Source organism: Phoca vitulina, unplaced genomic scaffold (genome assembly GCF_004348235.1).
Source record: "Phoca vitulina isolate PV1807 unplaced genomic scaffold, GSC_HSeal_1.0 scaffold17, whole genome shotgun sequence".
Lineage (NCBI taxonomy): Eukaryota > Metazoa > Chordata > Mammalia > Carnivora > Phocidae > Phoca > Phoca vitulina.
Window position 1 is genome coordinate 24,686,310 of NW_022589720.1, and position 26,090 is coordinate 24,712,399.

Below are 26,090 nucleotides of genomic sequence, written 5' to 3' on the forward strand. Positions count from 1 at the left end.
CTCAAATGCCTTGGGACTCCCCTGGCCTCTGATGCTGCGGGACAGCTCTGCACCATCTGTGCAGGTGATCTATGTCGGTCTGCTCTTCTGAGAGACCGGAGCTTATTGCCCTGCTGGGCTGCCCCGGATCCCTGCCCCACCCCACCCCATCCCCATCCCCCCAAAGCAAAGATTTCCAATTACTGCTCTGCAGCAAATGTCAAAAGCATTATTCAACTATTCATTATCCCAGGTTTTGTAATTTTTCATATGTTTTTAACTCTTATCTGCTAGCGCTTGAAAAAGACCAGCTTTTTCCTCTTAAGAGAGCTTAATTTGCAGAGCTGTGCAGTCTCCCTATTATGTTCTTATCATCCTCTCCCTGTGGTAGGCAGAATGACAGGGATGACAAAAAAAGAACCAAAAATATTTGAAGGGCTTCCTGAAATCCACGGGAATGGAGGATCCAAAAAGCCTGAGGCTTCTGTTCCTCGACTGACCTGGAATAAGGCCAAGGCCGATCGGCATTAGCTCTCACAGTCCACTCAAGCAGGGGCTCTTGGCTAGTTGTCCCAGGGACCAAAACCACCACTTCAGGGCCATAGGACTTTGTCTCTGAGGATTTCTCTCAGGAGCTTAACTAGGGGATTAACCAGCTCTGAGGTGCCCAGAGGTTACCCCGAAATTCTCGAAATTCCCATACCAGTGTTAAATCAATTTGGGTATCAGAAGAACCAGAGGCCAAAGTTTTCTTGGTGTGGGTGGTTAGTCCTTCCCCCATCTCCTTTGGCCTCCCCACCCCATTCTTGTGTAAGGCAATTGACATTTTTCTCGACGCTATGCAAAGGCAACTTCAAGTCCCCTAGCTCTTTTTCCACCTAGATGGCGCCCCAGGCTCCGCCATCTGGAAATTCTGAGCCGCCATCTCCCTGGATCCTTTCCTCCCAGGATCCCCAGGTTTCTGAAGACAGCGCACCAGGACTCCGGGTTCACCCAGAGGGACACTGCACGCGGTGTGCCTCGCTCGGGGGGAATCCCCGCCCACCCTGTCATTCCTGCAGGGGAATCCCCGCCCCCCGTCCCTGTCACTCCGGGAAGGGAGTTCCCGCCCCTCGAATCTACCAGAGGGAGGGAATCCCCGCCCATCCTGGAGGCTCCGTGGATCCCCAGCGCCGCGCAGCTGGGAGAGCTGGGCGCCGGTGCGTGCTGGCCGCGGGCGGAGAGACGCGGTGGGGTGGCGGCTGCGGGGACCCGCCGAGCCGCGGGCGCCGGGGATTGCGCCTCCCGCGGCTGAGGGCGAACCGCGTCGCTGCAGCTCGGGCAGGCGCGGCGGCGGCGGCACCGGCGGTGGAAGCAGCGGTGGCGGCGGCGGCGGCAGCGCGGAGACCCGCCGGGCGGCGCCTGGGTCCGGACGCACGAGGAGCAGCGGGAGGCTCCGCCGAGCCGCGCGCAGGTGAAGCGACCGTCCCGCTGCGGCCGGGACGCGGGGCTTCGGATGGGCGGGGGAGGGGCGGTTTGGCAACCCTCCTTCCCACCCCCCCACCCCCCGAGACCGAGCGAGCCCGGGAAAGTTTAGTGACAAATCCCGGTGCGGGAACCCCAGCCCCGGCACGGCGGTGTGTAGGGAGCCGAACCCGGGTTGGGCGGCTCAAACTCCCCTCGTATCCGGCCGGGGGCGAGCAGGACGCGGCCACGGGAAGAGGGCCAGCGAGAGCGCGATGACCCGAGCCGCACTGCTGGGCACACTCAGGACAGGGCCTGCGCCCCGGGTCCCCCATACCTGGGCCGTCGCCTGGTCCTCTCCTCCAGGGCGGAGGTACTCAGGCTCCCGCGCTTCCTCATCTCTCGCCGGGTTTGTGCCCGCGCAACAGACGCGCGGGTAAAGGGAACGGAGGGGGCGCGCAAAAAGCAAGGACGTCTTTGGGGGCAGTATTGGCATCTCCCAGGGAGATGGGGAGTGTACACATGAGGAAATCCTGCTTCCCTGTGAAGTCGAGTTCCCCCTAAAATCTGGCCTTGTTCCTTTCTCTCTACCCCCGCCCTCTCTCTCTCTCTTTCTCTCCTCTCCCCTCACCCCTCTCCCTCTCAGGTTTGCGTTGATGTTTTAGGTCTTTGGGTTGCTTGTCTTCCTGCAATGCTAAACTGAGTAGGGGTAGGGTCCAGGGTCCCTGACTGGAGTTGCCAGAAGCCTGTCCTCAGAGGCCTGATCAATGTAAAGACCTTGATAAGAGACACTGGAGTGTAAGAGGACAGGTCTGGCATGGGCTGGTCTCAGAGACTGGAATGGCAGGCACGAGGGCATTCCAGAGCTGCCCTGCACTGGGACTGGAGGTGGCCGACTGCCGGGGGGAAGGAGCCGCATCTGTCTCCCGCCGCCGGCCTGGCCTCTGCCTGCCACAGAGTTAGGTGCTTTGGGTGGATGTGTTTCCCCTGACAAAGCACGATGAAGCTGGAGGGGGTCCCTGAGTGGCTGCAGAAAGTGATACCGTGGATCTGCTTCTAGAGAGAGCTCCCCAGGACCTTCCGTGCTGCTAGTCCTTCCCCAGTGGGGTCTCCCACATTCAGCCTGCTCTGGACGGGCTCTCTCCCAGCTTGCTGTTTCCACTGGGCCAGCTAACCGCCCCCCACCCCCCCCCACCCCCGCGGTGGCTTCTGGGTGGGTGTCGAATAGGTCCAGGTTAGCAGGTGTGGTGTGGGAGGGTTGCTTGCGGGGGCAGAATAGAATGTCTCGGAACACACCCCTGGCTGTAGGTGGTTGTTCTAGCTTCATCAATTCCTTCTTCCACTGCTGCTCCACTCATAACCACATAGTGGTGTGAGTGTGTGTAGGGGGGTGGGCAGACAGGGAGATGGAGGAGTGGGGGGATGTGCTAGGAGGGGAAGAATCAGAGCCATGTAAAGTATATACATTTATCTTCCCTTGACATAGTTAATATGCTCCTGGAAAAATATTGAATTATACTTTAAATCTTTGTCATTAAAATTGATTTTGCATGCACTTAAGGCAGTTTACTATTTAAGGAAACTTATGATAATTTCTCTGTTCATTTCAACCATTTTATTTTTGGAGTACCTGTGGTTTGCACTGCATAGGCCCTCAGAGGTTCCTGGGGATGCGCAGGGGCTCCCTCCTTGAGCTCAGAGTTTCAGTCTGTCAGGAGAAGGGAGATGAATAAACTGACAGCTCCCACCCACACCAGTGCATGTATATAGGCATGTAATAGGCGCCCTGTATTTATTGGATGATGGGGATGATCTAATGAATAAGGTACCCAAAGAATGGTCCAGATAAAAACATTTAGAAGGACAGAGGAGAAAGAAGTCACTTTTGACTGAGGAGATCTGAAAGGCTCTATGGAGGAGAACTGAGGTAGAGAAGCTGTGGGCTGAGGGGTTGATCCTGAGTGAGGATGTGGCCCCAGGGATATGATGGAAGAAGAGGCTGGCCTGAGGTCTTGGGGAAGCTTAGTTCTGCAGCTGATAGGGAAATATTTGGGATTTTTGAGCTAGGGATTGTCGCTTTGTGCTTCAGGGAGATGAATCTGATCTCTGGCAGAAAGAATCAGAACTGGGAGAGATGGGAGGTGAGTTGTCCAGTGAGAAGGTTATTGTAATAAGATGAGCACAGGAGGTCATGGAAGTCTGACAGCAGGCTGTGGGAAGAAAGGAAAAGTTCATTAGACATGGCCTTGAAGTATGGGCACTACTTGGATTTGGAATGAAGAAGAAGCAAAAATCACCTGAAGGCTAGGCGGGCATGTGAATACATAGGTGACTGAAATAGGGAGTTTGGAGTTTTAACATTCAGCAAACGAGCAGCCCGAAGAAACCCTTCCAGAGCCCTCCTCCCTCTTCCCACTTCTACTCAGTCTCCCAGACCTATCAGTGGTTCCCAGGATGCAGAATAAATTCCAAATCCTATGTGCCTCCTCAGACTTCTTTCCTGCTATGTCCCTAACACACACACACACACACACACACACACACACACACACACACACACGAGCTGTAGACCTCCTGACCTGTCATACTCTCTGCCTCTACAATGCTGACTTGCTGGGGGTGGTAGTGGGAGAATTGAGGTCCTGGAATATCCTTTCTTCCCTGGTCTTCCTGATGAACCACTTCTTACTCTTCAAGATCCAGCTCAAGGGTCTCCTCCTCTGTGATTCTCTGTCTTTCTTTCCCAAGTTGAGCAGTCTTACCTTTGGACTTGGCTCTACAGAGCCTGTTGGCACACTCATCATGCTGCCCTGGGCCTGTTTCTTTAGGACCATATCTTATTCATGCCCAGATAAGGCCTCCACCAGCCGTCTGCTAGCTTCCTCAGGGAGAGGCAGAAGCAACACTCCATGACCTCCCTCTCCCCACCACCAGCTGATTGTACTTGGTGTTGTCCCAGACCTGGTAGGCTGGACAAGATAACACAGAGCTGCAGATACTCCCTTGGCCCAGATCACGTGGGCCTATGTAACTTAGACTATGGTGTGTGTGTGTCAGGGGGTGGGGGAGGTCTCTGTTGGAATGTGGCCTCAGGGCCCTCTTACTGCACCAGTCACAAGGGGAAGCATCCCAAGGAAGATGAACCCATAAAAGGTCAGGACAAAACTCAAAGAGAGGCTGAATCTCTAAAGACAGACTTGGAGACTGGACAGTTTTTAACCTCTTTCTTCTGCCTTCAAAAGTGTCTCCATAGGATCATGTAGGATGCGGCAGGCAAGCCCCTGAGGGAGGTAGGCAGACAGGTAGAGGCAGGAATGTCTGAGAAAGGCCAGTCTTCACAAAGACTAAGAACAGTATCTGTCAAGGATGGTCATGGGAGCCAGGTTCACCGGAAGACAGAGAGAGTGATTGCCAAGATGATTGAAGTCTGGCGCATAGTCACTGGATCCAGAGGTGTGCCAGTTAAAAATAATCTGGAGGGTATTTTGAGGAGGTGGTAGTGTTGTGGGAAGGTTTATCCAGGAATGTTCCCCAAATCCCCTTCCCAGGCATGTGTGGTAAACAAAAGAGCAGTGGGAGAGAACGAAGACAAGATAAGGGGTGTTTGGGAGGGAAGAAGCCAGAGGTGAACAGGAGCAAGTGCAGGGAAAGAAAAAAAGCTGGCATCTCCCTTCCTGGGAAGGTAGGAGGGAAGCAGAGGTTGGGAGAGGCGCTGGAGAAGGAGCCTGCAGTGTAGTGGAAGGATGTGTCGTCTTGGTAAAATGGGAGAGGTGCCTGGCTGCTGGGGGCGGGGGGCAAGGAGGGGGGCAGGCGGAAGTACTGCTGGCAGCTGGGTAGGTGAACCTGGTGCCTGGCACCAGCCGAGGTGGCCAAGAGGGAAAGGAGGGTTTCTGGAATTGGGGTCAGAGGCTTTGGCTGGAGTCCTAGCAGTGCAGAAAACCTCTCACTGGCCGGATCATTAGAAATATTGAAGCCTCGGTCTCCTCTTGTGCAAGACTGGGACAGTAGCAACTTCACAGGGTCGTTCTCAGGAGGAATGAAAAAAGATCCTGAGGTATGTATGCAAACCCCTCAATGACAGTGTCTGCTACAAAGTAGTAGGTCCTTCCGTTAGTGTGTCGAGAAATGAATAAGCCTCTTGTCAAAGCCCGTGACAGCCCAGTGAGTGTACAAGGCAGGACTTTTTAGCGGACCCAGCCAAAGCTTGCTTTCAGCTTTGGATGCAAAGCTCTGGACTGCTGGGAGCAGCCTCTCACCTCCCTGTTCCCACTTTAAGGAATCTTTCAGGGTGTCTGCCTTTTTATTGTTGACTTGTTTCAGTGGATACATCTGTACTTCACATGCAAAGGTCACGTTGCCAGGCTCAAAGCAGGGAGATCCTGCAGAGTCTCCCCTCCTCTGCGCTTTGGAAGGGGTGATGCATTCAGACTTGCGAATTCCCGTATTGGAGGAACCCAAGGCCCAGAAGAGTGGAGAACTTGCCTCCTTCTAGCACAGCTAGAAGTAGAATCACATCTGTAGTGGCTAGATTTGCAGAACTGTTGTCTTCAGTGGTAATAGTGCAAGATGCAGGTGGGTGAAGAGGAACTGAAAATCTGTGTACCCCCTTGGTTTTATGAATGAATCATGATTATACTTAGAAAGATTAAATAAATATTCTCCCCTATTAGTGAAGAGCAGAGGAAAAGGAGCACTTAATTTGATTTACTAAACACTCACTAGGTGTGTGTCAAATTAAATGATATTGGGGGAAAATGTGTATGATGTTTCTTTAAGGAACTCAAAGTATAAAAGTATTTTCTCAGATTATTCCTGATTTATTTATTTATTTTACGTCGATCGTGTTGTTCTTTGGGCCTAAACATAGGTCCATATACAATGATAGATCCTTCTATGGCATTTAAAGGTTTTAAATTCCCGATCTTATACTATCCATATGCTAGGATTGGGAAAAAGAGAGAATTGGGAAAGAATTCTTTTCCTGTGTGTTCTGCAGTTCTGGGCAGAGGCAGGACTGGAAGCCAGGTAGGTCATCGGATTTAGGCTCGGATTGCCTGTGATCTAAAGAGCTCTGCATTCTGTTTACAAATGTGTTCAAGAAAACACTGGGAGCATTTACGGTTTGAAAAGTCAATCGTTGAAGAGGCCCTTTGTGGTCCGATAAGGCGGCGGAGCCTGGAGATGGCTTGTTAAGGCACTAAGTGTGCGGAGAAGACACATTTGTCTTTGAAGCCTCTCCAGCTCCGGGAAGAGGCCTGCCCCGGCTGTGGCCTCTCTCCAATGCCAATGGGGTCCTCTCCATCCCCACATTCTCAGTGGGGCAGGGAAACAATCCCCGTTCTCAGAGCGCTTGCCTCCTTGGTGCGTGCATCACCTATGTGAATACATTGAATGAACAGTGACTGGGCTATTAACTTGCACAAAATCAGAAACTTAAGAATTAGCTCTCTTTATGAAGCAATCCAATGAAAGCAGATAGCATTGAACATCTGGTTGATTAAGTTATTCTTGGATTATTTGTTTTTAGGTTTTAAAGGGTTTCTGGGGCTCGTAAAGCACTCTAGGACACATGAAGAGGTTTTGGAGAAGCAGGACTTGGAGAATTGACTTTACAGCAAAGAGGACTAGTTTGGCACACACTATTGTCACAAGCTTTCAATGGAATAATAGCAAGGGAGTGGGGAAGCAGCCTGAAGTGCGTAGCTATTCACACGAGGATAAAAAAATCACAAACTCCTGAGGATTTGCAAGTTCTTGAAAGAGAACTACCCAATCCTTTGCCTCCAGCTTGAAGGCCGATTTAGCTCATTTTAGGTAAGATCTACAGTGTTCTAACAGCCTCCTGAGGGGGGCTTCCATGGTATATGTGGCCCTTAACAGAATGATTCCCAGGCTGTGCCCTTTGAAGTTTTTAGCAACAGTGGAATTGAATTTGAGCTGAGCCACTTGTGGTCTCCTTTTTGTCAACATCTGGACAGTTCTAGTACTTGGCTTTGCATACACTAGACTTTAAGTCGGCTACTACCACCAAATTGTCCATACATACGCTGTTGTCCTGGCCTCTGAAGAGTGATCATCTGCTTTGCTAAAAATGAAGACACATGGATACAATGCAGAAGAGGACCCCTACCATGAACAGGGGCCCTCCGTAGTGCTGTGCAAGTCCAAAGTCAACCCTCTGGCTAAAACCTGTCTGCCAAGGAAGTAGAAGTTGTGCTGGGCAGAGAGTAGGAGAGGGGGTATCTTTGGATCATGGTATAGTCAGGAGACAGTGGGGAGACTAGCCTGCCTCATAGGGAGCCTCTGGGCATCCAGAGAAAAGGGGTGGTGGGGGGAGCAGGTGCCTAGGAGCTTTGCTCTCTTGGCACCCGGTCTGGCTACAGTTGCTCTTAACAAGATCTTGGGCTACCTAGGAGTAAGACAGAATAAACACTGGCTTTTTTGTCCCTTTCACTGAAGGCCAGCACTTTAGAGATGCCTGTCTAACGTGAACCTGCTTATCCTACGTACATGTCCTGGGATGATACTGTAATTCCAGTATTCCCCAAGTCTCTTTCCAGAGAGTAGAGAGGCAAGTGTGTTTCAGATTAGCCATAGTATCTTGGGTTGGTGCCTACAAGTTGAACACCCAGGAAGGTTCCTCACCCTGACACTCCTTATATTTGCATGCAGGTGATCACTAACTCTCTTCCAGTGTTTGAATGTTCTTTTCTCTACCTATGAAGATGAGAATGGAGCAAAGTTTAATAAAGCAAGATGTCAATAAACTTTACCTTTTTGTGTGTTCGCCAAGGGACACTTATAAAATGTCTGATTTCAGCTGTGTTTCAGTTGGATTCCCCCCTCACCCGCCTTTTGGCACAGTGTATTTTATAGAGATTTGGGTAAAACTAGATTGTGCTATATGGGTCTCCTGGTGAAGAAAATTAGCTTCCCAGGCTAAAGCAGCCATGCAAATATTATTATAAAATCACTCAGCATACAAAATTGGCGTCATTTTCCTCCACAGTTTTCCACTGCTACTCTCTACCCCCACCCCGCCCTGGTCACCATTATTCCCAGTATCATTAGGCTAAAGGAAGAGACAGCTGTCCCCAGAATATCTGCTCTGAATGTCCTCATCAACATGGGTTCTCATGAGAGAGCAGGCAATGAGATGGTGCGAGCAGAGGAAGATACTGTAAAAAGTTGCAGTAACACTTCTCTGGACCTACTACTCATCTTCAAAAACCTGAGCAGATGTAAGGTTTATTGATTTCTTTATTAGGGAATGCTGGGGAGCGGTGTTCAGCAGTTTGTAGCATCTGAGTACCCCTCCCCCTTCTGGTCCCTCACCTGCTCAGCTTCTGGGCGCCATCTTTATTTTCAGGGTCTCTCAACATATCTGTCTTTTCCCCCATTCTTCAGGATCCTGCACATGGATATGTCCAGTACATGGATAAAATTTAAAATTTAAAATTGTTTGAATGTTCCCTATTTGGCAGGCACTGTTCTAGATGCTTTACATATGTTATCTCATTTAATTCTCCTTATGAGTCAGTGAGGCACACACCATTATTATTCCCCTATTCACTTCCTGGGGCTGCTATAACAAATTACCACAAACTTGGTGGCTAAACAACAGAAATTTATTCTCTCATAGTTCTGGAGGCCAGAAGTCTGAAATTTAGGCATTGGCAGAGTCATGCTCCCTCTGGAGGCTCCTAGGGAGAATCCTTCCTTGCCTCTTCCAGCTTCTGGTAGCTGTTGACATTCCTTGTAACTCTTTCACTCTAATCTGTGTCTCTATCTTCATATCATCTTCTCTGTGTGTTCATGTCTTCTCCTCTTATGTCTGCATGTCTCACTTTGTGTGTCTCTTATATGTACACTTGTCATTTAGGGTTACCCAGATAATCTAAGATGATCTCATCTTGAGATCCTCAATGTAATTACTTTTGCCAAAGAAGGTCACATTCGCAGGTCGAGGACATGGACATGTCTTTTGGGGGGACACCATTCAACATTGCAGATGGAGAAATGGCAGTACAATGTGGTTAAGCAAATTCTCCAAGGTTACAGATGGAGCTGGGATTTAAATAGAGCAGTCTGGCTCCAGAGCTTACATTCTTGACCTACTATTACATTCTTTTCTCTACTGTCTCTCATTAATGTGCTCAGTGATCATTTATGGTATGAATGGATGGTGGGATGCATGGGTAGATGGATGGATAAAACAATGCTTATAACAATAATTGGCCAACATTCTCCTTCCCAGTGTACTGAAAATAATAACAACAACTAATATTCAGTGTTTTATGATGTTGCCCCAGGACTTGACCTTGGGTCTTCTTCTCTAGCTATTCTCCCTCCTAGGGAGATCTTCTCTGCCTCAAGGCTGTACCTACCATCAATGTACTGTCTCCCGAATTTATGTCTCTAGCTTTGATCTCTGCACGGAGTTCCAGACTCATACACCCCACTGCCAGCTAGATATTTCCACATCTGTGTGCAACAGACATCTCAGACCTAGCTTGATCAAAATAGGATCCTTGATATTTCTCTCTCTGGCTAGTAATTTCCTTCTCCTTCTCCCAGCTCAGTGTATGGCACCACCATCCACCTAAAGGCTCGTTTCAAAAACCTCAAGACCTTCATTCTTTTTTCCTCACACCAGCAACCGAATCTGTAAGTCCTGTTGGCCCTCCGTCCACCTGTACGGCAGCCGACCTGGTTGGAACTGCTGCACAGTAGTCTGCTCTCTGGGCCTCCTCAGACTACTCTTGACTCCTAGTCCCTCTCCTCACACAAGCCAGAGGGGTCTTTTAAAAACACACATCACAGGACACCTGGGTGGCTCAGCCAGGTAAATGTCCAACTCTTGGTTTCAGCTCGGGTCATGATCTCAGGGTACTGAGATTGAGCCTCAAGTTGAGCCCCGCATGGGGCTCCATGCTGGGTGTGGAGCCTGCTTAAGATTCTCTCTCCCTCTCCCTCTGCCCCTCCCCCTACCACTTGCATGCGTGCTCTCTCTCAAAAAAGAAAATAAATAAATAAAAAATAAAAAAATAAATAAAAACACAAATCAAGTCATGTCACCTAACAGTTTACAACTGGGGATTTGTCACTGCCATTTGAATACAACCAGGCCCTTTGCCTTCACCTGCCTCTCCGATGACCTCCTCTGCTAGGACTCATCGTCCTTACTCTCTGTGTACCAACACACTGTCCTTTCTGTTCTGGGACATGCCAAGCTGTATCCCAGAGTAGGGCCTTCCCTCTGCCAGAAAGCTGCCTCCAGACCTGCGTAGGCCCTCTCCTCCCTGACCCCCCACCAGCACTCTATCATGTTACTCCTATTCTGTTTGAAATAGAGTTTTGATTTTTTTTTTTTTTATTGGTTGTCTCACCTGTTGGAATGCAAGCTTCATCAAAGCAGGGGCCTTGTCTTGTTCACTGGATCTCCAGTGCTGACAGCCGTGCCCAGTATACATTAGGCACCCAATAAACAGCTGTTGAACAGATTTAGCATTGTTCCCACTTATCCTTTTTTTACAGAGGCCGAAAAATAGGCTCAAAAAGTTTAAATTATTTGCCCGAGGTTGCACATCTATTAAGACTTGGAGCAAGAATTTGAATCCAGATCTCTCTGTCCTCTAAGCCTGTGCTCTTAACCTTATTCCATATAGCATTTCTGAGAAGCAGGAACTTCCAGGATCCCTAAAGTCCCCACAGATCTCTACGTTTTCTGATTCATTTTTCTGCTCATAAACCCAGGATATAGATTGGTAAAACACAGGGAAAAAATATACTTACTTGAATTCCAAATGTACTGTTTCTCTGAGAAGTTGGCCCTGGAGCTTATTTCTTTTTTCTCCATTTGGGCATTTAGGCTCATGACTTTTTCTGATCTATCTGGAGACTTAATGGTTTAAACCCTCTTCCTTGAACCTGTACAGGAAGGGCAGAAATGACCATGTCCTTCACGTGTCCTTTATGCAAGGGTAAAATTTGCATTCTTAAAGCCCTGCAGTGTTCATCCTCCTGAACACCAACATTTCCTTACACACCAACATTTTCCTCAGTTTGGCATTTTCTGCCTCCACATGTCTTCCTAGGTGAGAATATGGACTCCATTTTTAGATTCGTTGGTAGGGGGACCCTCTTTACTGGGTCTTGCTAAGAGACTGGTTCATTTTTCTGGGCCAGTCATGGAAGAGGCCAAAGGACAGGTTCCAGCCAGATGTGGGACTCAAAGGAACTTCTGTTAATGTTGCAGAGTGGGGAGAATGAGAAAGCAGCTGTTGGTTTCCTTCCCTGGTGTTGGACCTCCTTTTAAAAATAAGTTCCATTTTGAGAATTACATCAGCATCCCAATAAGTAAACATCAGACAGAAGCTACTATTTCAGGCAAATAGTAATTGTAAGAATAGCCAAGACCCACAAATGTAGGTTGAGCTTATATTCGTAGAGAGGGCTGTAGTGGCTGATTAGTGTATCTGGCAAATATAACTGCTCTCCTGCAGGAAGGCGGAATTCTGGCTATTTGATATGTCATGTGCTTTGTCTCTGCTGTCTGTCGTGAGTGGGGTTTGCTGTGGTAACCAGAACTTTGCCCAGAGGGTTGTGCATGTAAAATGTCACTCATAGGCAGTCTCCTTTATTTTTATCATAAACCAAAGAGGGCCTGCTGACTGTTCTTGATAACAGGCAGGTGAGTAATCACAGTGAAGTCCAGGTTGAATTGTAAGTGCCATTCCGATGTGGAATATCACCACCCACCACAATTCTCATTTGCTGGATCAAGAAGCACTTCTGTATTTCCATTGATAAAATCCAGACTGGAACCTGCATGTTAGGATAGTTGGACTTATTTAATTTTTTGTTTATTTAAATTTCTTAAAAATTTATTTATTTATTTATTTTTTAAGTAATCCCTACACCCAGCGTGGGGCTCAAACTCACAACCCCAAGATTAAGAGTTGCATGTTCTTCTGACTGAGCCAGCCAGGTGCCCCGGACTTACTTATTTTTATAACTCTTTCTCAACTGCTATTCTCCATCTTCAGCTTGACAAAACATATGAACTTTATTAACAGTGGTGCTGTGGATGGGAGGTAGGTAGCTGCCCATAAAAACCACTGAAAACTCTGAGTCCTCAGCAAACATTTGAAGGAGGTAATATTATCAGTTATGTTCAGTTCTCTCCTAGAGCTCATACTTTGTCCTCACTGCTGCAAACTTTTTTTTCTTTTCTGTTCAATTAATATTTACTTAGCATGTGCCACATAGAGAGAAAAGATATATACATTTCATATTCTATGCATGGGGAATAAAAAATAAAATTCAGATTGCCTTGAATTATCAATGCTATCAAATTATTTAACTGTCTTTTGGGACAAGGGAGAGACAATGGAGAAGGCATTGCTTCAAGAACATACTGAGCCTCATGAACCCCTCTTCTGTTGGAGACTTGGAACTGGCTCTCAAGGCTATCAAGGTCACTAATGAGGTCCACATTGCTGAATCCAAGGACCAATTCTCAGCCTTTTCCTTGCACCTTCAAAGCATTTGATGCACACAGTTAATCCCTTCTTGAAATGCTTCCTTCCCTTAACTCTCTGGACACCATAGTCTCTAGGCATTCCTCCTTGCTCACCAGTCTGCATTCCTTCCCAGTTTTCTTGGCTGCCTGTCTTCTCCCTGACCTCTTAATGCTGGAGGGCCCAGGAGTCATTACTTTTGCTTCTTGTCTTTTCTTTCTGCGATTGTTATCTGTGATGTCAGTCATTCTCATGGCTTTAAATGCTATCCATAAGCTAAGAATTTGTGCCAATATATCTTCATCTTGCGTATATAATTATCGACTTGAATCCCCACTGTCTAATGCTCATCTCAAACATTAACATCTAAAATCAAATTCCAGATTCATACCCCTGCCCCTTCCAGATACTTTGTCTCTGGCTAGTTCTCCAAAATATACCCAGAATCTGACCATTGCATACCGCCTCTCCCCTCTTCCAAGTTGTCCTCATCTCTCAATTGGACTATTTTGAGAATTCCTCAATTGCTATCTTGCCCCTTTCCCCATTAGTCTATTCTCAACAGAGCAGCCAGAACGATTATCATAAAACTGTAAATCAGATCATGTCACTTCTCTGTTCGGACCTTCCCAGGGGCGTCCCATCTCACTCAACGTAAAAGCCAAACTCATTATTACATAGCCTACTAAGCCCTTCCCTTTCGGACTTCTTCATCTCTATTACTTTCCCTCCCCGGTCCAGCCACACCAGCATGCTTCTGCCTCAGGGCCATTGCACCTGCTATGTCCTCTGCGTGGTGTGTTCCTCTCTCCTGTAGCTGAGTTCTTCCCTCACTTCCTTCAGTTCTTGATTTAAATGTCACCTTCCGTGAAGTCTTCCGTGCCACCCTACTCCAGTCTGAGACTTTGTATCCCCCTTCTCAGCTTTATTTTCTCCTTAGCACATTGTCAGTTTTTTAACATGTCATATATTTTACTGATTTAATTTGCTTTTCTGCCTGCTCGACTTCATTATAATGTAAAATCGTAAAATCTATGAGGGTAGTTTTTTGAAAGGGGGGTCTGTTTGGTTCATTCTTATATCTTCAATACTTAGAGCAGTCTGGCATATAGTCGGCACCCAGAGAATAATTTGTTGAGAGAATGAAGTAGGATCACTGGTATTTTTAATTTAAATGCTGATACGCCAGGGATTGTGATGGAATGGGTCGGAGGTACAGCGTAAGCATCGGTCTCTTCTGAACACCACCCCTCCCCCGCCCCTGGTGGTTCTAATGTGGAGTCAGTGGTGCAAACCCCTACTTGTTTTTCTCCTTCTTGGGATTTTACCTCTGTGGCGTATGTTGTTGCATTCTTAGAAAATCCATTAGTCTCAAAACTTAAATTGCAGTGGAGGATTTTAATGAAATTTGTGCTGTGTATAATAGTTTATTAGGGTTTTCATAGGAGCATCTCGTTAAGAGTTAATGTAGTGGACATCGATCCCTGCGTGACCTTGGCCGAGCTTCGATGGGACGCACAGACCCTGTATGGCAGAGTCAAGTGTTTCTTTGTTAATTTCCCAGTTGAGCATCAGGCTTTTCTCTTTATATTTGAGAAGTGAGAGGGAATTTGGATCTGACTTAACTTCTTTTGTCTACATTAGCTATACACATTTATTCGACACCTCCTACCCAGAAGCCCATCTACCCATTGCTTAAATTCTGTTCATCCCTTAAGGCCCCAGTGAAGTCTCATTCCCTGTAAAAAGTGTCCTCCCCCCTGCCCCCCAGCTGGCAGCCTCCCCCAGAACGTCTGGCGCACCTACTGCCTGGCACTTCACTTGGCATCTAGCACGTGCGGCTTTTGGGTGGTGCACTTTTTGGTGAAAGTGGGTTTTTTTTTTTTTTTCTTTACCCAAATCCCAAACTAGACTGCGAATTCTCTGAGGACACCTGGCCATACTTTTCACCTCTTTGTGTCCCCAGCAGTGGGCGTTAAACAGATGTTGATGGATTGGCTAAACTATTTCTGCTTAATGCGTTGGCAGCTTCTAAGGAGTGTTGCCTAGGGAAAGAGGTGTCGCTCTCCGTGTAATTAGGGATTATACCTTTCCTAAACGCTGTGGCATTTTTCACCCTGAGTTATTGTGGATCTTTGAGTTATATGTTTCTCATCTTACGGTTTTCTTTTAAGTGACTGAATACATAGCTAGTGAGATTTAAAATTCCAGGATTTCAGTACCCTCTTTGAAAATGATGTATTCAAGAAAGCTCAGAGACAACCATATCTGGCTTTACCAAAATGAGATTCAAGGAAATAAAATTTAAACTGCCTTTTAGGGCAGCTGGGAGGAAGCTCCAACACAGGACAAAGGGGGCCCCCCATAAAAGCGCCCCCCCCCCATTTGAAGGAGTTACTTCTCTGATATAGTCTCATTATTAGGCTAACATTCTTCATTTCAACCGCCTGGGAGATCAGGTAACCTGATACACTGGAGTAGGAGGAAGGTTTAGAAACTGAGTTCTTAACACCTTTGTGGACTTTTGAAGCTCTAGGCTTGGGGAAAAGTGATGTCATGGTGAGACAGGAAATGTTATAAAGCCGTAAAATGTCATAAACCAATTTCCATCTGGTCGTAGGTGTATAAGACACAGCAAAGAAAAGTGCATTGTGTTTTTATCCAACGGGGATAAGGTTACTAGACTAGTACATCATGGGAAAGCTGTTGATATAGTGTATCTGGACTTCTCAGCAAGGTGTTTGGATGATCCCTTGTGAGACCTTTGTGGGCAAGATGGAGAAATGTGGATTGCACAGTAGCAGCGTTTGGTGATTTGTAGCTGACTGGCTAAATGCTATACAAAGAGCTTGATGGATTGGTGTCCATTTAGAGAGAGGGTTCTAGTAAAGAGAGTCAGACACAGTTCTGCTATTGGATTTATCCTTCTCCTGCTCAACATTTTTATCGCCAACTTGAATAAAGATATGGATGACATGTTTATCCCATTTGCTCATGACCCAGATCTGGGAAGCCCAGTGACCTCATTTCATACCGGTATCAGAATCTAGACTTACAGGATAGGCCAAATCTTGCAAGAGTCAGCCAAAGGGCTCAAGTGAAGGTTCTGTATTTATGTCTGAAAAAACCAGTTGCATTTATTATAGGATGGTCAGGAACCTGCTTTAAAGGGGTCTCTGTGTAAAAGATTTAGGAAATTCATTCGACTCTACCATCAATGTGTATCAATACTGGAGTGTGACTATTAAGTAGGTCCAGAAACAGAGTGTTGACCCTTTGTACTAGGCCCACACATCTAGACTGTTGTATGCTGTTCTGAGCAACACATGGTGCCAAGCAACATATCCCAAAGCAAGGGGTTCAAGATGGGGGAGTTAGTGGGAGAGATTTGCAGGGAAGACAATAGCTACCTTCAAATCCTTCTCCTTCCAGCCCACACCCCTATGGACGATAGCTTTATCCGTTCCTTTGCCAATACTCTAAACTTCCTTATCTCTTTTCCTCTTGTTATTCCTACCCTCCAAAATCCTACTCCAAGTAAGTTCAACCACCTGCATTTTCTGCCTCTATCTCCTGGCTGCCAAGCATTTCTATGAAAGAAAAAAACCTACCCGTCTACTTCGATGGGGGCACCTGCAGAAAAATGGTCTCTAAACTCATCAGCTACGTGGGCTGCAGATAGTCTCTGTACAGGATCCCACTCCCCTTCCCTTGCCATTCTCCTGCCAGTGTCTCACTCTTCCCCTTTCCCTCCAACTCCTACCTCGTGATTTGCTCCCACCCTCCAAGCTAGGGACCTTAATGTTTTCTTCACAGAGAGAATCAGTAGCCACTCCCTCAGTCTTGCTCCCTCACAAACTACCTATTTCCACATCCAGCCTGCACTCTGACCTGAAAACTTGGTCTATATTAGCTATTTTCACATATTTAATCTCTCATTAATTCCTCAATGGACCATGCAATCTGATTTCCATTCCCAACCCTCCACTGAAATTCCCTTGCCGTGATCACCAATGGGCCTCTGCATTTAAATCCAATGGAAACTTTTCAATACTTAATTCAGTTGACACTCTGACAAGTTCCTCCTTTAGGAAACACTATTCTCTGGCTTTTCTGACACTACTTCTCTCCTGGTTTTCTTCCTACCTCTTTAAACTAACACTTAGTTTTAATCTTATCTCTGAGCTCCTCTCTATGGAGCCCTTTCATATACTTTTGCAACCACTTTTATCCCCCTTTACTTTTTGGACTAGATTTTATAGTTTGCCTCTTAAACATTGATGTTCTCATTTTCCCCCTGGACAATTTCAGCTGCATTTTCATTCTACCACTACTTACGTTTTGATCACTCCCAAATCTGTACCTTTAGATCCAACCCTTCTCCTGAGCTCTGGACTCACATGTCCACTGTAAACCTACCATCTCCATCTGGGTGACCCTCAGCCACTCCATAGCAATACACCCCAAACTGAACTCATCACCTTCCTTCCCCAGACAGACCTGCTATTCCTCCTCTGTACCCTATCTTGGCCATGGCACCCCTCTCAACCAGCCCCCCGAACAAGAAATCCAGACCCATCCCTCCCTTCTCTGTGGTTCTGTATATTTGCACACAGGAGGTTTGCAACTACAGTCCATTGGATGGCCAAATAAATAAAGTTTTTCAGTGGCTTTCTTGTGCAGGACCGCTAAGACTTATTCTCATTTCTGGTGCAGAAGACAAAACAAGGCCCAGAACATTGAAATTAAGGGAAAGAGATACAGCTCCATGCTAGGAATGTTTTTGTGACGATTCTAGTCTCAAAGTGTCATGGATCGCCCTGAGAGGTAGTAAGTTTCCCTTCACCGCCAACAGCAAGCTGAGGCTGGAGAACTGATATTGTAAGATTGGGCTGGGTGACTTCTGATGCCTCTACCAACTCTGAGATTTAGTTCAGCAGTTAATAAGCCCCTTCTATATGCTTTGCCCACATCATCTCATTTATGCTTCCTAATAGATTATTAGCCTCATTTTATGGATGAGAAGCCAAGAACATGGAGGGCCAAGTAATTTTCCTAAAGTGACACAGTCAGTATTAGGGCCAGGCCTCCAAAGCAGCCCTGGTGTCCCTAAATCTCAGTTTTTGTTAAACCACGGCCTTCTATCTGACATTGGAAACAGACTTCAGGTCAGTAGAGAACAGTACCATCCGCTGTGTACCTTCACTGGTAGAGGTAGACCTTTGAAGATAATAGAAGGGAACAATTCTTTGAAACAGAGCATTTTTAAATAAATAAATTTGGAGCTTAAGTTCTTAAATATATCCCCATGTTTATTGCTATATTACCTTTCCCCTCCATTTCTACAGATACTTTATTATTATAACAAGCAATTCTAATAACCAAATGCAATTTTCTTCATAGGTCACCACTCCCGTTTCCCACAGGCTTGAGAAGGAACAAGAAAGGGTTAATTCTTCCATTTACTTAGAATGGCTTTTAATGAAATGCAGGTCCCAGCAGCAGAGGTACCAGGTTGCTGTGTGATGGAGGCTGTCGGGTGAAATCCTGGGTTTTCTTTTACAAACTTGAAAGAAAAGGAGATACCCCATATTGCAGGGATGGGGTGGGGCAGGGTAGGATTGGCTTGAAGTATAGAAAGACTATATAAGCAAATATTTACCTCATTTTCATTTTTGCCTTGAATACATGTCCTGGAAGGAACCAGAGGTCTGATTAAAACAGCAGATAAGCATCAAAATGGGAGGCAGTCTGTCTAGGGTGACACCTGGGCTGGAGGAAGGGGTCCAAGGGGACAGTTGAGGCAAGGATCTGCAATCCAAGCTGTAGAGACTGGACTTGTAGATAACCCGTGAGTGGTTATTTTTATAGTCCTCCTTAGCTGTCATTCCCAGAAACCTAAGGAGTACTTATCCTCTTAGGTGCTCGAAGGTATGGGATTACTTCTCCATCTTTCACCTGATCCGAACCTTATTGTTTGAGTACTCAGAGAGCATTCTTAGTCTGTGGGCTTGAGGGTTAGGTAAGGCGTGAAGAATTAAAAGCCAACAGTAATCCTCCAGCCGTAAGACAGAATAACCAGCGCCTCTGTCCGTGTTCAGAGAGGCAGCAGGTGCAGAGCAGGATTGGGAAGGAGTGTGACAGTAGTGATGAGTGACAGGTCAGCAGCCGGCACTCGGTTCTGGTCTAGATACTGCCACCATCGAGCTGTAGTAGCTAGCGCCGTTAGGTCCTGCTTTCTCTGCACTTAGAGCGAAGAAATTGTGTTTAATGATTCTGAAAGTCTCTTTTATTTCTAAAAGAAGAAAATGGCCTGACACCCAGTCATGGCTCACTAATGCACACGTCGCCTTTTACTTGAGAACGGATCATCCCATTCTTGCCTCTCACTACTGAAGACCAGCTCATGTCTCCTGTGCCTTGGACCTCACGTTTCGTCCTAAATGAATAAATTCCTCTAAATTAAGCTACCCATAAAAAATACCCTGTTTCTGTTAGGAGTAGGTTCCATGAATATGAAAACACTTGCAAGGCATGAAAAATTCAGATTTACTTCCACTGACTGTTACTTCTTCTCTGGACTGTTAGAGATCATCTATTTTAATCTCCTATTTTATAAATGAACAGATCTAGGCCCAGAGAGGTAGGGCAGCTTTCTAAGTTCACACAGCAAAGACTCTTCTGTAGGACTTTTCCCCCACTGCCCAAAATGGCAAGATGCAGGTACTTGGCAATCAGTGTTTAAAAGAAAATTATAGTTTCATGTCCAAGAAAGTTATTTTTAAACAGGAGGCTGTTTCACCTAGAAATTTTTTTAAGGAAAAAAAAAAAATAAACAAGTGCACTAGATTTGTCCTTTTAAGCCAATTTAAGAAGTGTGCCTTCTCTGTGCTGTTGAAATTGGCAGGCCGACATCTTGCAGACAGACTGTTCTGGTCTACTCGGTTAGTTGTTATCCCAAATGCAAATCTGACTCACGGGTGAGATCATGAGAAATCTGGACTATTTTTCTTGATGACTTTTTCTTTCCTATTCCAATTTTCTTTTGCGGTATTTGGCCCTGTATGTTACCCATGCTGGGGAACAGAATCTTGAAAGGGTTGTTCCTAGGATAGTCTCTGCTGTCATATGAATCTAAAAACAGCCGGAGCAGGTTTGGCCATGCAGTGTATGTGGCTTTGGTGTAGAAAATCAGGTTGTTTGTGTGTGTGTGTGTGTGTGTGTGTGTGAGAGAGAGAGAGAGAGAGAGAGAGAGAGAGTGTTCTGGCCTTAGAGCAAAATAAGAAGATTTTTGTTTACTGGGATTTGAGGGATTCTGGGAAGACCCTCCTTCTAATCAAATGGATTCCTTTCATTCAACAGATGTCTCGTTGATATCCACATTTTGCTAGGTGCTGGCATCTGGAGAAGGTTACCTATAATTAAATAAATAAATATTACCTAGTCTGTGTATTAGGGTCATGTTAGCTGCGGTGACAATCAAGCCCCCGAGTTTTAGTGGCTTGACATAACACCAAAGTATTTCTCTCTCCTGTGATAACCTAGTGCAACAGTTCATGCTCAGCACGTAGTTCTCCTCCATGTGGTGGTTTAGGGCTGCGTGCTCTTTCCATCTTGGGTCCCCACAATTTTCTAGGGCTGCAGGGTCATCTACCTCCCAGTGGTAGAAGGGGAAAGAGGGAAGAAGGCACAGTTACTTCTGAAACGCCTTGGTTTGACGGTGGCGCATGTCACTTGGCACATTTCACTGGTGAGCAGTAACCACAGAGCCCCACTTGGAGGCAGAGGACTGGGAAATGTAGCCCATGATGAGCCTATGCTTTGGAAGCATATGGAATTCTGGTGTGTGGCTGGCCGTCTCTGCTGTTGTCTGGTAAGTACTTTATGGGGCAGAGCGCTCAGGATAGGGCACCTGACTGCGTGTGGCGTGGGAGTTATCACTGGGCACTCTTTCCCTGCCAAGCTTGATTTCAGGTCTCCAGCATGCCACTGTGTGTCTCTCACACAAATCCCTTCCTCTCTCTAGAACTTTCCTCCCACCTGTCCTTGCCCTTCCCCTGGCTAACTCACTATTCCATCAGGTACAAACGTACAGTGCCTTTTCCCGAGAAGCTTTTCCTGGACCCACAGTCCAGCTTCCATGTATATGTTCTGACCTTCTATGAAGACAGAGCAAGAAGATTATTATTTATTGGAATTTGATTTCCCCCAGGAAGGCACTCCTGCTAATCAATTGGCAGTTTCACCGAGCATAAACTTCAGGGGGTCAAGGAGCATTTAGGGAAAAGAGGGAGGTAAGGAAGGCATCGGATGATGGGGGAATGAGGAAGGGACCATTACAACCTCCCAAGAGCTCGGAGGTGGGAGCTCTAGCTCTTTGGAGGTAGAGAGGCAGCATGGGGCGCCCAGGCCACTTCACTTTCAGATCCTACACTTCGAACAGCAGTTTTCAGGGGTTCTCAGAGTTCATTTCTGGAGAATAAATGAGAAAATTTTGCAAATGCTGGTGGTGAAGGAATGGAACACCCAACCATGTTTTCCCTGGGTAAGCATCCTGTGTGACCAGGAGAGGAAGAGATGGTTATCCAGCCAGCCTCGGTCTCCAAGTGGAAGCCAGAGGGCATGCAGAACCTTCTAGGGTCGGAGTCATCATGGAATGTATCTACCTGTTCTGACAGGCCCAGGACCTTATAAAGGAGCATGGGGTTTTAATTTTTTGGACATAAGAAACGGGCATGTTTCTCCTGCAGCTGAACTTATCTCCTTATTCAAAAAATATTTTCTTACTAATTATTTTTAATGATCTCAAGGAAAAGTGCCTTTTGTGATTATCTTGACAAGTTCATACATGCAAGAGGCCTGCTGATCCTGCATTTATGAGGTGATGGCTGCTTTTACTGTTTAGGTTACCATTAGAGTGACCTAAAAATAAACCGGTGAGCTGGGTGCTCGGAAGAAAACTTGGCGGCATGGTTTAGGAGGGATTAACCCCCCTGGCTCTCCACAGAGTGCTCTCCCTTTCTCTCTTCTTCCCCACCATGGCCTGAAGGCTTGGTTTTCGGAAGCCTGGGAAGAGAACTTCCCCAGTATACTGTGGGAGGATCATCATGGATGCAGAAACTGAAGGCAAAGAATCCAAGGGATGGGGCAGATGTTCAAGATCGTTTGAACAGTACTTGACCAGAAGCCTTTCAGGACCGCGCAGGTTCTCGGCCTCCCCCGTGGCGCACTCTCTGTTTCTTGTGACCTCTCAGCCCGAGATCAGACAATCCTCCATTCCGCACAAATTCACGGAGCGGCTACTCTGCCCTTTTCTAGGCAGTTAGAGATGCAGCGGTGGGCAAGGCCTTCGAAACCTCAGCCCCACATAGCGCTTACGTTTTAGGAGGGTCAAGGACAGGCAGGAGACCGGTAAACTAAGGCATATGCAATATACCTTCAGGAACCAAATGCTTCTTGTAGTAAAACAACACAGGTTAAGGGGCTACAGGGTCATGGAGGGGCTTGGCTAGGTAGCATGGCAGGGAAGGCTGCTCTGGGAGAGGGACATTTGAGCAGAGGCCTGGAAAACGAGCCAGCCAGGAGCTGATGTGAGGGGAGAAGGAAGAAGTTCGAGGACCCCGAGGGAGGAGGTGGGAGGCGGTCAGGGGCCTGGCGTGGAGCATGTGTGTGTCTTGGGCTCACCTGGGAAGGGCCTTCTGGATCACCTGAAGGCAGGAGGCAGTGCGGGTGATGCTACGTGAGAAAGGTGGGACCCCTCCCTGCACGAGGAAGGTGAGGGAAGTCTGTAGAGAGCAAGTTCTCTAGCGAACTGGCTTCTTTTCATCCCTGCATTCTAATACATGCCAGCATGGAGGTCTGGTTTCCAGTCTGGACAGGAATTTGCTTTTCGGTAAAAAGGAAGGAGTTGATAAATGCAATTCACCTTGTTGCCCCCTTTTGGAGAAAGCCATTTGGAATATAAAACAATTCCTTTCTGTCCCTCAAAACCGTGGTGCTGCTCCTGCCTGCCTTGTGAGAGGGTCCTGATGTGGAGCAGAGAACTTTGGGTCTAATTGGCCCATGGTAGAGCAACTTTGACCATTGCCTGGAAAACTCCTCAGATCAGTCTAGTTAACAACAGCTCTGTTGCTAATAAAGCCTTTGAAATCTTCTGCCGTTGTTGGGTTTTTATGACACATTTGCATGTCAAGATCATTTGGGTTTTGGAGTTTAGGTCCCCTGCTGTTCCTAATGTCATAAACGGATAGTAATAACCGGGAGGGGATTACATTCTGGGGTTGCAAGTAGATGAGCTTTAAAAAAACATCCATCTTATTTGCAGGCAAATATAGCTAATGATAGGCTAGAGAAAAAATAATTCAAAATCTGCAATGAATGGTTGGTGATTTCCAGAGGCCCTGCTTTTTAATGAAGTAGAGAATGAAGGATAAGAGGAAAAACGGTAGAAATAGCATCTTAGGAGTTTCTTGGGTATTGGAGGGTTTGTTTTTTTTAATAAAAATAAAAACAGCCCAACCAAGACAAGGGAGCAGTGTTGGAACCCCTACCTTGTGTGGGGCGAGGGGGGCTGAGCACTCCTGCCCGCCTGCCCCTCCCTGTCTGCTCTCACCTCCAGCTGTGGAGTGAGTGGCTCCTGGGAGCTAATTCATCTCCAAGTGAAGGCCTGGAAGGGGCCTTGGAAATAATCTAACACTAATCCAGGTTTTATAAGTAAGGCCTGCAGGACATCAGACAGATTGCCTTTCCTAAGTTCACCCAGCCTTTGAGTCACAGAGGTAGGATTAAAGAACAGGAAGAGTTGTTAGGAGCTTTTGCAAGAGGAGTGTTTGCAGGCTTTTTACATTTTCCTTCCAGGTTGTCATTTCTTTCATTCCTGCAGCAGAGGACTGTTGCATGTCCGTTACGTACCTGGCACTCCGCTACCATCCATCACCTGAAGAAACGTGAAGACAGCCTTAAACAGGCAATACAATCAGAACGATAATTACAGTAATGTTGAGAACATTTCTTGAGGGTTTATGCTGGGCCAGGACTATACTAAATCCTTCAGTAAATCCTTTATTGTATTAAATCCTCCCCACGACCCTGCAAGCAGGTACTATTATTATTCCCCCCTGACAGGTGACAAGACTGAGGCCCAGGCCACTTAGCAGCTCTCCAGGCTAGGAATTTGAGGCTAGTTCTACTGGACTCCAGCGCTAGAATTCCTACCTACTGAGCTCTCCTCTTTTTCTACACGATGATGAAAGATTCAACTGTTACTAATAGTTAGGTGACTGTTGTTTTACAGTTGTGGCCAAAACTCAAGGAGAAGAAATGTAGATGCATTTTTCTGGATTGTATCACCCAGGCCATCAGTGGGTTTTCTGTTAATTTTTGTTTGCCGTTGTTTTTGGATTTTCCAGGCATATCAAGACTTTGACTTCCATAAAGACTTATTTTTGTGAGCATTGACCATGTTGGGGGAGGGCTAAATACTGGGGATTCAGCAGTGGCAAAATATCTGTCTTAGTTTGGGTTCCCCCCAAAGCAGGCTCTGAGGCAAGGATTTGGGTGCAGAAGGTTCATGTGTGCAGAAATGGTGGTGAGGCATGGGGAGGAGAGTTGATTAAAGGGGTGCCCCTGAGGTTACTGGTATGACCAGGGCAATGGCAGCTCAGGCACTCTGTCTCCTAGAGACAGTGCAGAACCCACCTCAGAATTGTCCCACAAGGCAATAAGTAACGAGGATTATTTGTCCATCAACTCCCACTCTTATTCCTTCATCGGGCACAGGTTGCTTCTGGGGGAGTAAACTCCCTGGCACTTCCCTCAGGCAAAGAGTCAGAAGCACCCTAGAGCAAGTTTGAGAACTACATAGGTGATTTCCAGGAAGGGTGGGCCAGGGACTGTGTCCCAAACCTCTGCTACAATATAATTCCCGTCCTCAAGGAGCTCATCTTGTTGTGGGCGGGAGAATTAGCAGAATTCACAGTATAGGAAGACAATGAGAATATGAGAACAATGAATGAAAAATGACAAAACAAAACAAAACAAAACATGATGACTCCATCAGGGGAAATCAGGGAGGGCTTTCCAGAGGAGGTGGCATTGAAGGGCTGAGAACATATTAAATATAATTCCCTATCACCAACATCCTCCTTATTCTCATTGCTAGGTCATGGTGCAGTAACACCACTTTGAGTGTTTTCTGAAAGCTCTGAATTCTGCTTTCCCTGTGCGCCGTCATGCCACGATACTCCTGTGGCCAGCATCAGGACAGGAGCCTGGCACATTGCTCACAGCAGTGGCCAAAACCTCTAAGCCAGTTGTGTACCGAAGAGGCTGGTGCCAACCCCATTACCCTCCACAGCCACCAGAGCTGGCCCTTCCTCAAACCCTGGCCACACTTTTTACTGGTGGGAATCTTGAACAAGTGGAGAACCTGGATGAGCTTACCTTTCCTGGTGGCCGTCCTCAGGGCAGGGACCCATGGCCTATGCTAATGCTTCTCAGTGCAGAATTCAAGACGCAAAAAGCATGTATGCGGTTCCCATGGAGAGCTTGTCAAACCCAGATTCCTGGGCTCCACCCCCTGGAGGTTCTGATGCCATATAGGTGGGGGTCTGGTCAGAGATTTTGCATTTAACAGCCTCTTCCTCTGCTGATGCTGCTGGTTTGCAGTCCACGCTTGGAGTAGCAAGGATCTCTCATCCAACTCTCTCCTGGGCATTTTCATCCAGATGGGAGTTTCTCAGTGTCAGCACTGTTGACATTTGGGGCCAGGTAATTCTTTGAGTGGGGCCTGCCTTGCGCATTATAGGATATCTAGCAGCATCCCTGGCCTCTACCCACAAGATGCCAGTAGTACCTCCCAGTAGTGACAACCAAAAATGTCTTCAAACGTTGCCAAATGACCCCAGGGGAGGCAAAATTACCCTAGTTTGAGAGCCACTGACCTAGATGTTCCAGAACACTGCTTCTCAGACTTTGATGTCCAAACGACTTTGCTACGATGCAGATTCTAATTCAGTAGGTCTGGGAGGAGAGTCTGTTTCTGTTGAGCTCTAGGGTAATGTTGATAGTGCTGGTTGGGGGACCACACTTTGAGTAGCAGTGGTCCACAGCAGTAGTTGTACCCAAAAGCTCAAAGATGTCCCTGCA

At 46.8% G+C, this 26,090-nt stretch overlaps 1 protein-coding gene across 2 annotated transcripts in view; it reads left to right on the forward strand.

Annotated features, from left to right (window-relative positions):
- The first annotated feature begins 979 nt into the window (after positions 1-979).
- The window catches only part of PDZD2 (PDZ domain containing 2), a 342,311-nt gene continuing 317,200 nt past the window's right edge, over positions 980-26,090 (forward strand). The window contains exon 1 of one of the 2 annotated variants that reach the window (XM_032415461.1): positions 980-1,432. The gene's annotated coding sequence lies outside the window, so the exon portion shown is untranslated. The remainder of the gene's footprint in view (positions 1,433-26,090) is intronic. The other variant, XM_032415459.1, reaches the window with a different exon arrangement.